Source organism: Callithrix jacchus, chromosome 7, assembly GCF_049354715.1.
Source record: "Callithrix jacchus isolate 240 chromosome 7, calJac240_pri, whole genome shotgun sequence".
NCBI classification, from domain to species: Eukaryota; Metazoa; Chordata; class Mammalia; order Primates; family Cebidae; genus Callithrix; species Callithrix jacchus.
This window is the reverse complement of record NC_133508.1, coordinates 117,942,197-117,952,247: the sequence shown is the minus strand read 5'-3', so window position 1 is coordinate 117,952,247 and position 10,051 is coordinate 117,942,197. Positions and strand designations below refer to the sequence as shown.

At 36.3% G+C, this 10,051-nt stretch overlaps 1 long non-coding RNA gene across 1 annotated transcript in view; it reads left to right on the top strand.

Moving 5' to 3' along the window:
- The window catches only part of LOC118143000 (uncharacterized), a 90,666-nt gene that overhangs the window by 4,935 nt on the left and 75,680 nt on the right, over positions 1-10,051 (top strand). The gene's annotated exons all lie outside the window — the stretch shown is intronic.

Sequence of the window (10,051 nt, the reverse complement as noted above, 5' to 3'; positions counted from 1 at the left end):
TTGATACAGGCATAAAGTATTTAATAATCACCTCAGGAAAAATGGGATATTTGTCACCTTAAGCATTCATCATTTCTTTGTTTTACAAGCATCCTAATCATAGTCTTTCAGCTATTTTTAGATGTGAAATAAATTATTGTTGACTATAGTTGCCTTGTGCTATCAAATACCAGATCTTATTCATTCTATCTAATATATTTTTGTATCAATTAACCATTTCAACTTCCCCCCACCATTAGACCCTCATTACCCTTCCCAGGCTCAATCCACTCTCTATCTGCATGAATTCATGGAGATGAACAATCATTCTACTCTCTATCTCCATAAATTCAATTGTTTTAATTTTTAGATCCCACAAACAGGTGATAACATGCAAAGTTTGTCTTTCTGTGCCTGGGTTATTTCACTTAACATAATTTATTTCAGTTACATCCATGTTGTTGCAAATGACAGCATCTCATTCTTTTTTTATGGCCAAATAGTACTTCATTGTGTATATGTACCCCATTTTCTTTATCCAATCATTTGTTGATGAACACTTAGGTTGCTTCTGAATCTTGCCTATTGTGAACAGTGCTACATCAAATATGGGAGTGCAGATATTTCTTCAAGATACTGATTTCATTTTCTTTAGATATATGAACATTAATGGGATTTCTGGATCATATATATGGTAGTTCTGTCTAGCTTTTTGAGGAACCTCCACACTGTTCTTCAGAGCGGAAGTAGTAATTCATATTCCTACCAACAATGTAAGAGGATTCCTTTTTATCCACATCCATGTTAGCATTCATTATTGCCTGTCTTTTGGATAAAAGCCATTTTTACTGGGGTGAGATAATAACTCATGGTAGTTTTTATTTGCATTTCTCTGATGATGAGTGATATTAAGTGCCTTTTCACAAAACTGTTTGCCATTTGTTTGTCTTCTTTTGAGAAATGTCTATTCAGATGTTTTACCCATTTTTAAATTGGATTACTATTTTTTATCCCATTGAGTGGCTTGAATTCTTTAGATATTCTGATTATAAATCTCTTGTCAGATGAATAATTTGTGAACATTTTCTCCCATCCTGTGGCTTTTTTTTTCACTTTATTATTACTTCCTTTGCTGTGCGGAAGTTTTTAATTAGATGTGATTCCCATTTGTCCATTTTTACTTTGATTGCCTCTGCTTTTGGGGTATTTCTCAAGAAATATTTGCCAAAACCAATGTTCGAGTCTCCTTCTTCTGCATATAAATATCTAGTTTTCTCAGAGCCATTTATTAAAGAATGTGTTCCTTCTTCCAATATATATTCTTGGCACCTTTGTTGAAAATAAGAAAACACTGTATGATATGGTTTGGCTGTGTTCCCACCCAAATCTCATCTTGAATTGTAGCTCCCATAATTCCCATATGTTATGGGAGGGATGTGGTGGGAGGTAATTGAATCATGGGGGCGAGTTTTTTCCATGCTGTTCTCGTGATAGTGAATAAGTCTCATGAATGCTGATGGTTTTATAAAGGGGAGTTCCCCTGTACATTCTCTCTTGCCTCTATGTAAGACTTGTATTGCTCTTCCTTCACCTTCTGCCATGATTGTGAGGCCTCCCCAGCCATGTGGAACTCTCAGTCCATTAAACCTCTTTCCTTTATAAATTACCCAGTCTCAGATAGGTCTTTATTAGCAGCATGAGAATAGACTAATACACTGTAGATGTATGAAATTATTTCAAGTTTCTTTAATCTGTTCTATTGTTTTATATGTATGATTTTATACCAGTTCCATGTTCTTTTGAGTACTATAGCTCCGTACCTATAGTATAGTACCTACAGTCAGATAATGTGATTCCTCCGCTTCTGTTTTGTTCAGGATGGCTTTGACTATTCTCGTGGTTTTTTGTTGTTGGTGGGTTTTTTTTTTTTTTTTTGTGCTTCCATATAAATTGTAGGATTTTTTTTTTTCCATTTCAGTGAAGAATGTCATTGGTGTTTTAAAAGGGATTACTTTGAATCTGAAGATTGTTTTGGGTAGTATGGCCTTTTTAACAATATTTTTCCAATGCAAGAACATGAACTAGCTTTCCATTTTTTGGTTTCCTCTTCAATTTATTATGTCAATGTTTTATAGTTTTCATTTTAGAGAATTTTCACTTTTTTGATTAAGTTTATTCCTAGGTATTTTATTTTATTTGTCTCTGTTGTAAATGACATTAATTTCTTGATTTTTTTTCCAGGTTGTTTGCTGTTGGCAAATAAATAGAAATGCTACTGAATTTCATTGTTGATTTTGTACCCTGAAACTTTTCTGAATTTATTAGTTCTAACAGTTTTCTTGTGGAGTCTTTAGGTTTTCCAACTATAAGATGATAATATCTGTAAACAAGGGTAATTTGACTTGTCTTTAATTTGCATGCTTTTTTTTTGTTTGTTTGTTTGTTTGATTGTTCTAGCTAGGACTTCCAGTCCTATATTAAATAACAGTGATAAATGCAAGCATTCTTGCTTTCAAAAAAGAAGTGTCGTGGTCACTTTCGAAGGGAGCATTATTTTCAACGTAAGATTTTTGCTTCAGATCTTAGAGGAAATGCTTTCACTTTTTCACTATTCACAGTTTAAAAGCTGTGGGAGTTTCATTGTGTTACATATTTCTTCAGTATCCAATTTTTTTAGGGTTTTTATCATGAACGCCTAATGAATTTTATCAAATTTTTTTCAGCATCAATTGACATGAACATATGGTTTTTGCCTTTAAATCTGTTATCACGTTGATTGATCTGCATAGGTCGAACCATCCTTGCATCCCTGCAGTGAATCCCACTTAGTCAAAACGAGTAATGTTTTTAATGAGTTGTTGAGTTCAGTTTGCTATTATTTTGTGGAGAATTTTTACATCAATATTCATTAGTAATAGTTTTCTTTTTTTGTTGTATCTTTGTCCAGTTTGAGGATCAGGGTACTTTTGGCCTCATAAAATGTGTTTAGAAGTATTCTCCTCTCCTCTATTTTTAGAAACAGTTTGAGTAGGATTGGTATTAATTTTTCTTTAAATATTTGGTAGACTAGAGTAGTGAAGACAGAGGTTCCCAGTCTTTTGTTTGCTGGGAGATTTTATTATGGCTTTGATATTTTTACTTGTTATCAGTCTGTTCATTTTTAAATTTCTTTATGGTTCAATCTTGGTAGAGTGTATGTATCTAGGAATTTATTTCTTCTAACTTTTCCAATTTATTGGCATAAAGTTGCTAACAGTAGCCTGTAATGAGCCTTAAATTTCTGCAGTATCAGTTGTAATGTCTCCTTTTTCATCTTTATTTTATTTATTTGGGTTTTTGCTCATAGTTTTTCATAATTATCTTGGCCAAAAAGTTGTTGATTTTACCTTTCCAAAACCACCTTTTCATTTTGGTGATCCTTTGTATTTTTAAAATTTCAATTTCATTATTTCTGCTCTACTCTTTATTATTTCTTTAACTAATTTTGAATTTCATTTGCTCTTGCTTTTCTAGTTCCTTAACATGTATGATTGAGTTGTTTATTTGAAGATCTTTTCTGTTTTTTTTTTATGTAAATGCTTACTGCTATAAACTTCACTCTTAAATCTGCATTCACTTATTTCATAGGTTTTGGTATGTTGTGTTTTTATTATTGTTTGTTTCAAGAAAATTTTCAATTTTCCTGATTTCTTGATTGACCTACTGGTCATTCATGAGCACATTGATTATTTTTCATGTAGTTTTCAAATTTTCTCTTGTTATTGATCTCTCATTTTATTCGATTATGTTCAGAGAAGATACTTGACATAATGTCATGCAAATGGAAGCCAAAAAAGAAAAAAACAGGGTAGCTATACTTATATCAGACAAAATAAATTTTAAGAGAAAAAATATAAAAAGATATAAAGAATGTCATTTCTGAAAAAACTCTTGTTTAATGGACAGTACTGAATGGATGCTCCATAAGCATCCCAATCTCAAGATGCTTAAAACTAGCCAGATGTTGAAGCTTACACCTGTGTTTCCAGCACTTTGGTAGGCCAAGGCAGATGAATCTATTGAGACCAGGAGTTCAAGATCAGCCTTTGCAACATGACAAAACTCAATCTCTACTAAAAATACAAAAGTTAGCAGGGTGTGGTGGCACCCTGTAGTTTCAGCTACTCGGGAGGCAGAGGTGGAAGGATTGCTTAAGGCTGGGAGGTCAAGGCTGCAGTGAGCTGAGATTGCAGCACTGCACTTTAGCCTGGGTGACAGCGAGAACCTAACTTAATAATAATAATAATAGTGTCAATGCAGCAAGATGATACAACAATTGTAAATATATATATACCCAACACTGGAGCACCCAGACATGTCAAATATTAGAGCTATTGAGAGATATAGACCCCAGTACAATAGGAACTGGAGATGTCAACACCTCACTTTCAGTACTGGACAAATCACTCAGACAGAAAATCAACAAGAAACTTCAGACTTATTGAGAACTATAGAACAAATGTACTTCATAAATCATTGCAGAGCATTTTGTGTAATGGCTGAAGAATATGCATTCTTCTCCAGCACACGGATTATTCTCAGATAGACCATATGTTAGACTACAAACAAGACTTAAAAAATTCAAGAAAATTAAAATTGTACCTATTTATGTGTTATATTTTTTATGTCTTAGAAAGGAAAGTGTTTATTAGTTTTGATGGATTCATATTTTAATCTTTCTACTCAAGAGTTTACACATGACAATTACTGTGTTATAATATTCTGTATTTGTCTGTGTATTTACTATTACCAATGAGTTTTGTACCTTCAGATAATTTTTGTATTGGTTCTGAATGTCTTTTTATTTCAGATTGAAGAATTTCCTTTAGCATTTCTTTTAGGACAGTTATGGTGGTGACAATATTCCTCAGCTTTTGTTTGTCTGAAAAAGTATTTATCCTTCATGTTTGAAGGATATTTGTGCTAGATACAATGTAAGTATTTTTATTTGAGTACTTTATCTCCCCATTCTCTCCTTCCTGCAAGGTTTCCACTGAGAAGTCTGCTGCCAGATGTATTGGAGCTCCAGCATATGTTGTTGGTTTTTGTTTTTGTTTTTGTTTTATTTTTCTTTTGCTGTTCTTAAGATCCATTCTTTATCCGTTACCTTTAGGACTTAGATTATTGAATGCCTTGAGGATGTCTTCTATGGGTTAAATCTGCTTGGTGTTCTACAACTTTCTTATACTTGGATACTGATATCTTGCTTTAAGTTTGGGAATTTCTCTGTGATTATCCTTTTGAATAAACTTCCTACCCCTTTCTCATTCTTTACCTCCTCTTTAAGGCCAATAACTCTTAGAGTGGGTATTTTCTAGATCTGTAAGTATGTTTCATTATTTTTTCTTTTTTCTTTTGTCTCTTCAAGTAGCCTGTAAATTTTCAAGTAGCCTGTCTTCAAGCTCTCTAATTTTTTTATTCTGGTTGATCAATTTTGCTATTAAAAGACTCTGATGCATTCTTCAGTTTGTCAATTGAATTTTTCACCTCCAAAATTGCTCCCTGATTCTTTTAAGTTATTTCAATCTCTTTGTTATATTTCTTTGATAGGATTCTGAATTCCCTCTCTGTGTTATCTTGGATTTCACTGAAATTGCTTAAAACAGCTATTTTGAAATTTCTTTTTTTTTTCTTTTTTAATTGTACTGGGATACATGTGCAGATTATGCAGGATTGTTGCATTGCATAGGTACATACATGGAAAGGTGGTTTGCTGCCTCCATCCCCCCATCACCTATATCTGGCATTTCTCCCCATGTTATCCCTCCCCAACCTCCCCACGCCCCACTGTCTTTCCCCTAGTGCACCAACAGACCCCAGTGTGTGATGCTCCCCTCCCTGTGTCCATGTGTTCTCATTGTTCAACACCTGCCTATGAGTGAGAACATTTGGTGTTTGATTTTCTGTTCTTGTGTCAGTTTGCTGAGAATGATGGTATCCAGATTCATCCATGTCCCTACAAAAGACACAAACTCATCATTTTTTATGGCTGCATAGTATTCCATGGTGTATCTGTGCCACATTTTCCTTGTCCAGTCTATCATAAGTGGGCATTTGCATTGGTGCCAGGTCTTTGCTATTGTAAATAGTGATGTAATGAACATACGTGTGCCTGTGTCTGTATAATAGAATGATTTAGAATCTTTTGGATATATACCCAGTAATGGGATTGCTAGGTCAAATGGAATTTCTATTTCTAGGTCTTTGAGGAATCACCACACTGTCTTCCACAATGGTTGAACTAATTCGCTCTCCCACCAACAGTGTAAAAGTGTTCCTATTTCTCCACATCCTCTCCAGCATCTGTCTCCAGATTTTTTAATGATCATCATTCTAACCAGCATGAGATGGTATCTTCTGAAAGTTTACATATCTCTGTCACTCTGTAATTGGTCATTCTTGCCTTATTTAGTTCATTTGGTTCAGGTAATGTTTTCCTGGATGGTCCTGAAGCTCTTGGATGTTAGTCAGTGTCTAAGTATCAAAGAGTTATTCTAATCTTTCCAATGGCACTTGTTTGTACCTGTCCAAGGAGATTGAGTATTGTGATCGAAGCAGTTGTTCATCTGCAGCCTTATGTGCATTAGGGGGCACTGCAATCTCAGTAACACTGTGACTCTAGCAGACTCATTGAGGCACTGCCTTGGTGGTCTTGGGTAAGATCAGGGAAAATTCCTTGGATTACCAGGTAGGGACTCTTGTTCTCTCATCTTACTTTTTCCCAAGCAAACAAAGTGTCTTTGTGTTCAGCTGCCTGGAGTTATAGAAGGGGTGCTGTAAGCACTTCTGTGTCCACCACCATTGGAACTGTGCTGGATCACACCTGAATTCAGCACAGTAGTATGTCTTGCCCAATGTCTATTGTGACTATTTCCTGGCTACTGCTGATGTGTTTTCAAGACCCAAGGGTTCTTTAGTCAGCAGATGATAAATTCTGCCAGAATTGAGTCTTTCTCTTTAGCGCAGTGAGTTCCCTTCTAGCCCATGGTGAGTCTAGAAATGTCATCCAGGAGCTAAGCACTCCTTTGGATTCTCTACCTCATGTTTCACTGGGTCATGTGCATGGCAAGTCCACTGGCTCTGAGCCCAGCACAGCAGCTGGATTTGCCAAGGAACGGCAGGTCTTGTAGACTATGCTGCCTTTCAAGTTTCTTTAGGACCCCAGAGCACTTAACCCTGCGTAACAAAGCTTTGCAGACTCAGGTCCCAATACTGGTATGGATGATTCTTCTCTGGCAACAGGTGGTTTAAATGCTCCCAGCAATTGGTTACCAGTGGAATTCTATCCTGTTTTGCTTTTCACTATGACAGAGCATCACTGAGTTCTAATGCAAAGTCCCATAATCACTTTGTGATAGCCTAACACACTCCATCTTAGATTTAAGCCTGACAAACTTCGTCTTAGCCTCTCCCTCCCAACCATTTCTCCTTTGGGTGCACACCTGGGTTGGGCTGTACCCAGTACCTTGTAACTGTTGTAACTACATCCTGCTTGGTGAGTCTACCTGCTATTGTGAATAACCTACTCCCCTTGGTGATTGATTGTATGGAAAGTCCCCCCTGCTACCCGCCTTGGTAACGAACTATCCTGGGAACCTCTTGCCTCCTCGTTACCAGCTTCCTTACCTAACTTGCTTGTTCTGCTTCTGTAAAATTCCACTTTGTCACCCTCCTTCTCTAAGCAAAGTATAAAAAGGAATCAAGCTCCTTCTTCAGGGCTGAGAGACTTTTGAGCCTGAGCTGACTCTCGGTCGTGAGCAAAAAAAGACTCCTGATTCAATCTCAGTGTGGTGCTTTTCCTTATGACTAGCTTGGTTAGAACAACTTTGCTCTTCCTCCCTTATGCACTGAGATTCTCTCTCAATACACGTGGCTGCAGCTAGCAGATGGAAGAGGGGTGACTTAGGCAATTTAAGGTTGTCTTTTCTACTTTCTTAGATGCCTCTTTCTTTGATATAAGGTTAAAACCAGGTACTATAATTGCTCAACCTAATATTTGGTACTATGAAGGTATTTTTATGTGGATAGTTGTTCAATTTGGTGTTCCTTTGTGTGTGCGTCTGTGGGGGATTTCCTGGAGAGTTCTATTCAGCTATCTTGCTCTGCCTACTCCTATGTAGCATGCAGCTTTTAATAGAGCATTTTTCTCTTTAATTTCTATTAAATTAGCTATTTTCCTTTTTATAGCAGTGACAAAATTACATTTTCACTGTCTTACCTAAGGATTTATTTTTTTTCCAATTTCCTGCCTTATATCATAATAGACCAGCAAAATTTTTATATTTTTATGATTATACAAAATACCACATTTGGCTTTATTATTTTGATGATATTATGCTAACTAGATATACCAGGTAGGGCACAGAAAAAGTTTTAATTGACTTAGACACATGATTGGTAGACGCTGGGAGATTAACTCCAAATGCCACCTGCCAAATCAGTGAGACTTCTGGGAATACAGTGCTCTTGTCCATGTTGAAAGAGACCCTGGAAAATAAGAGATAGGTTGTGGAGCCATTTACAGCCCACAAAACAAGTGACACACACTTGTTTGAAGAAACTCTGAGTTTTGGAGATAATATACATCACACCTAATTATGCAGCTTCAAATATTTTGCTATGTAATTTAAAAGACAATTTTAACTTGGACACAAAGAAATAAAGGTTCTATACTACTATAAAGCTGTCATACAAGTAGCCCTGGACTTGGACCTCATACTCAGCAAACCAAATAATGTAGAATATATGGGTAGCAGATTGAAATATTGAATGGATTTTCTGACAGATTCCAACGGGGATTTTGTTATGGCAGCAACTATTCTCCATTTCAAAAGCAGACTTTAGATTTCTTCTACACTTGAACATGGGGCATCATGTTACTATGTGACTTGAACTTCCCATTAAAAAGGATGCTATTTAATGTAAATTAAAAAAACTGAATGTTCAGCACAGCATTTCATGCTGTGTCAAGCATGGCTGAAAAGTACAGATTCATAACCACATGGCTCAGACTTCCCTGGAATGTGTTCTTTATTCCTGCATCTTTATTTGAGGGTAAAGGAAAGGAAGGGGAGAGAAGGAAAGCAAAAGAAGAAGCCAATGATGAAGGAATACCTCTTCCTATATTGAAAACCTAATCACCAATCTGATGGCATTAGGAGGTGGGACTTTTGACAGGTGCAATGTTTTGAATATTTCTCCTCCTAAATTCAGGCATTGCCAATGTGATGGTATTAAGAGGTGGGACTTTTAAGAGGTGATTAGGCCGTACTAATTAATAAGGGAGAAGCCCTCATTAATTAGATTAAGGAAGAGGCTTCATTTAATGTTTGCCTAGCTTGCTTGCTCACCCGTCTATCATCCATCATGTGAGGATGCAACAAGAAAGCCATCACCAGGCACCATTTGCTGGAATATTGATCATCAACTTTTTTGCCTTCAGAACTATGAGAAATACATTTCTATTCTTTGTAAATTACCTAGTTTCAGGTGTTCTGTTATAGCAGCACAAAATGATCTAAGACAGGAGGTGATTAGTTAACGAGGGTAGAGCCCTCATGAATGGCATTAGTGCCCTTATAAAAGAGGCCTCAGACAGCTGTCTTGACCCTTCTACTATGTGAGAACACAGCTAGAAGGAACAGGCAGGCCCTCACTTGCCAACAAATCTGTTGGTGCAGATTGGACCTCTTAGCCTCTGGACTGGACAAAATCATTTTCTGTAGTTTAAAAGCTACACACTCCATAGTATTTTATTATAGCATATCAAATGGACTAAGACAGATTGGCTAAAAAGGACAGGACTAGAAGAATTGTAACAAAGAGGCTGAAATCAAGGAAATGTGAATGGATCTTTCTGAACCAACAGAATATGAAGATATTCCCATGGAAATAGTCTCATGTAATGTCTACTGCAGGGGAACGTTTCAGTAATTCATTTGACATCACAGCCCTTCCTCTGGATGCCAGTCAGTTTTCTCTTCCCATTCCCTAGCCCCTTGCTTGCTCAATAGGCCCATTTACAAACTGGTAA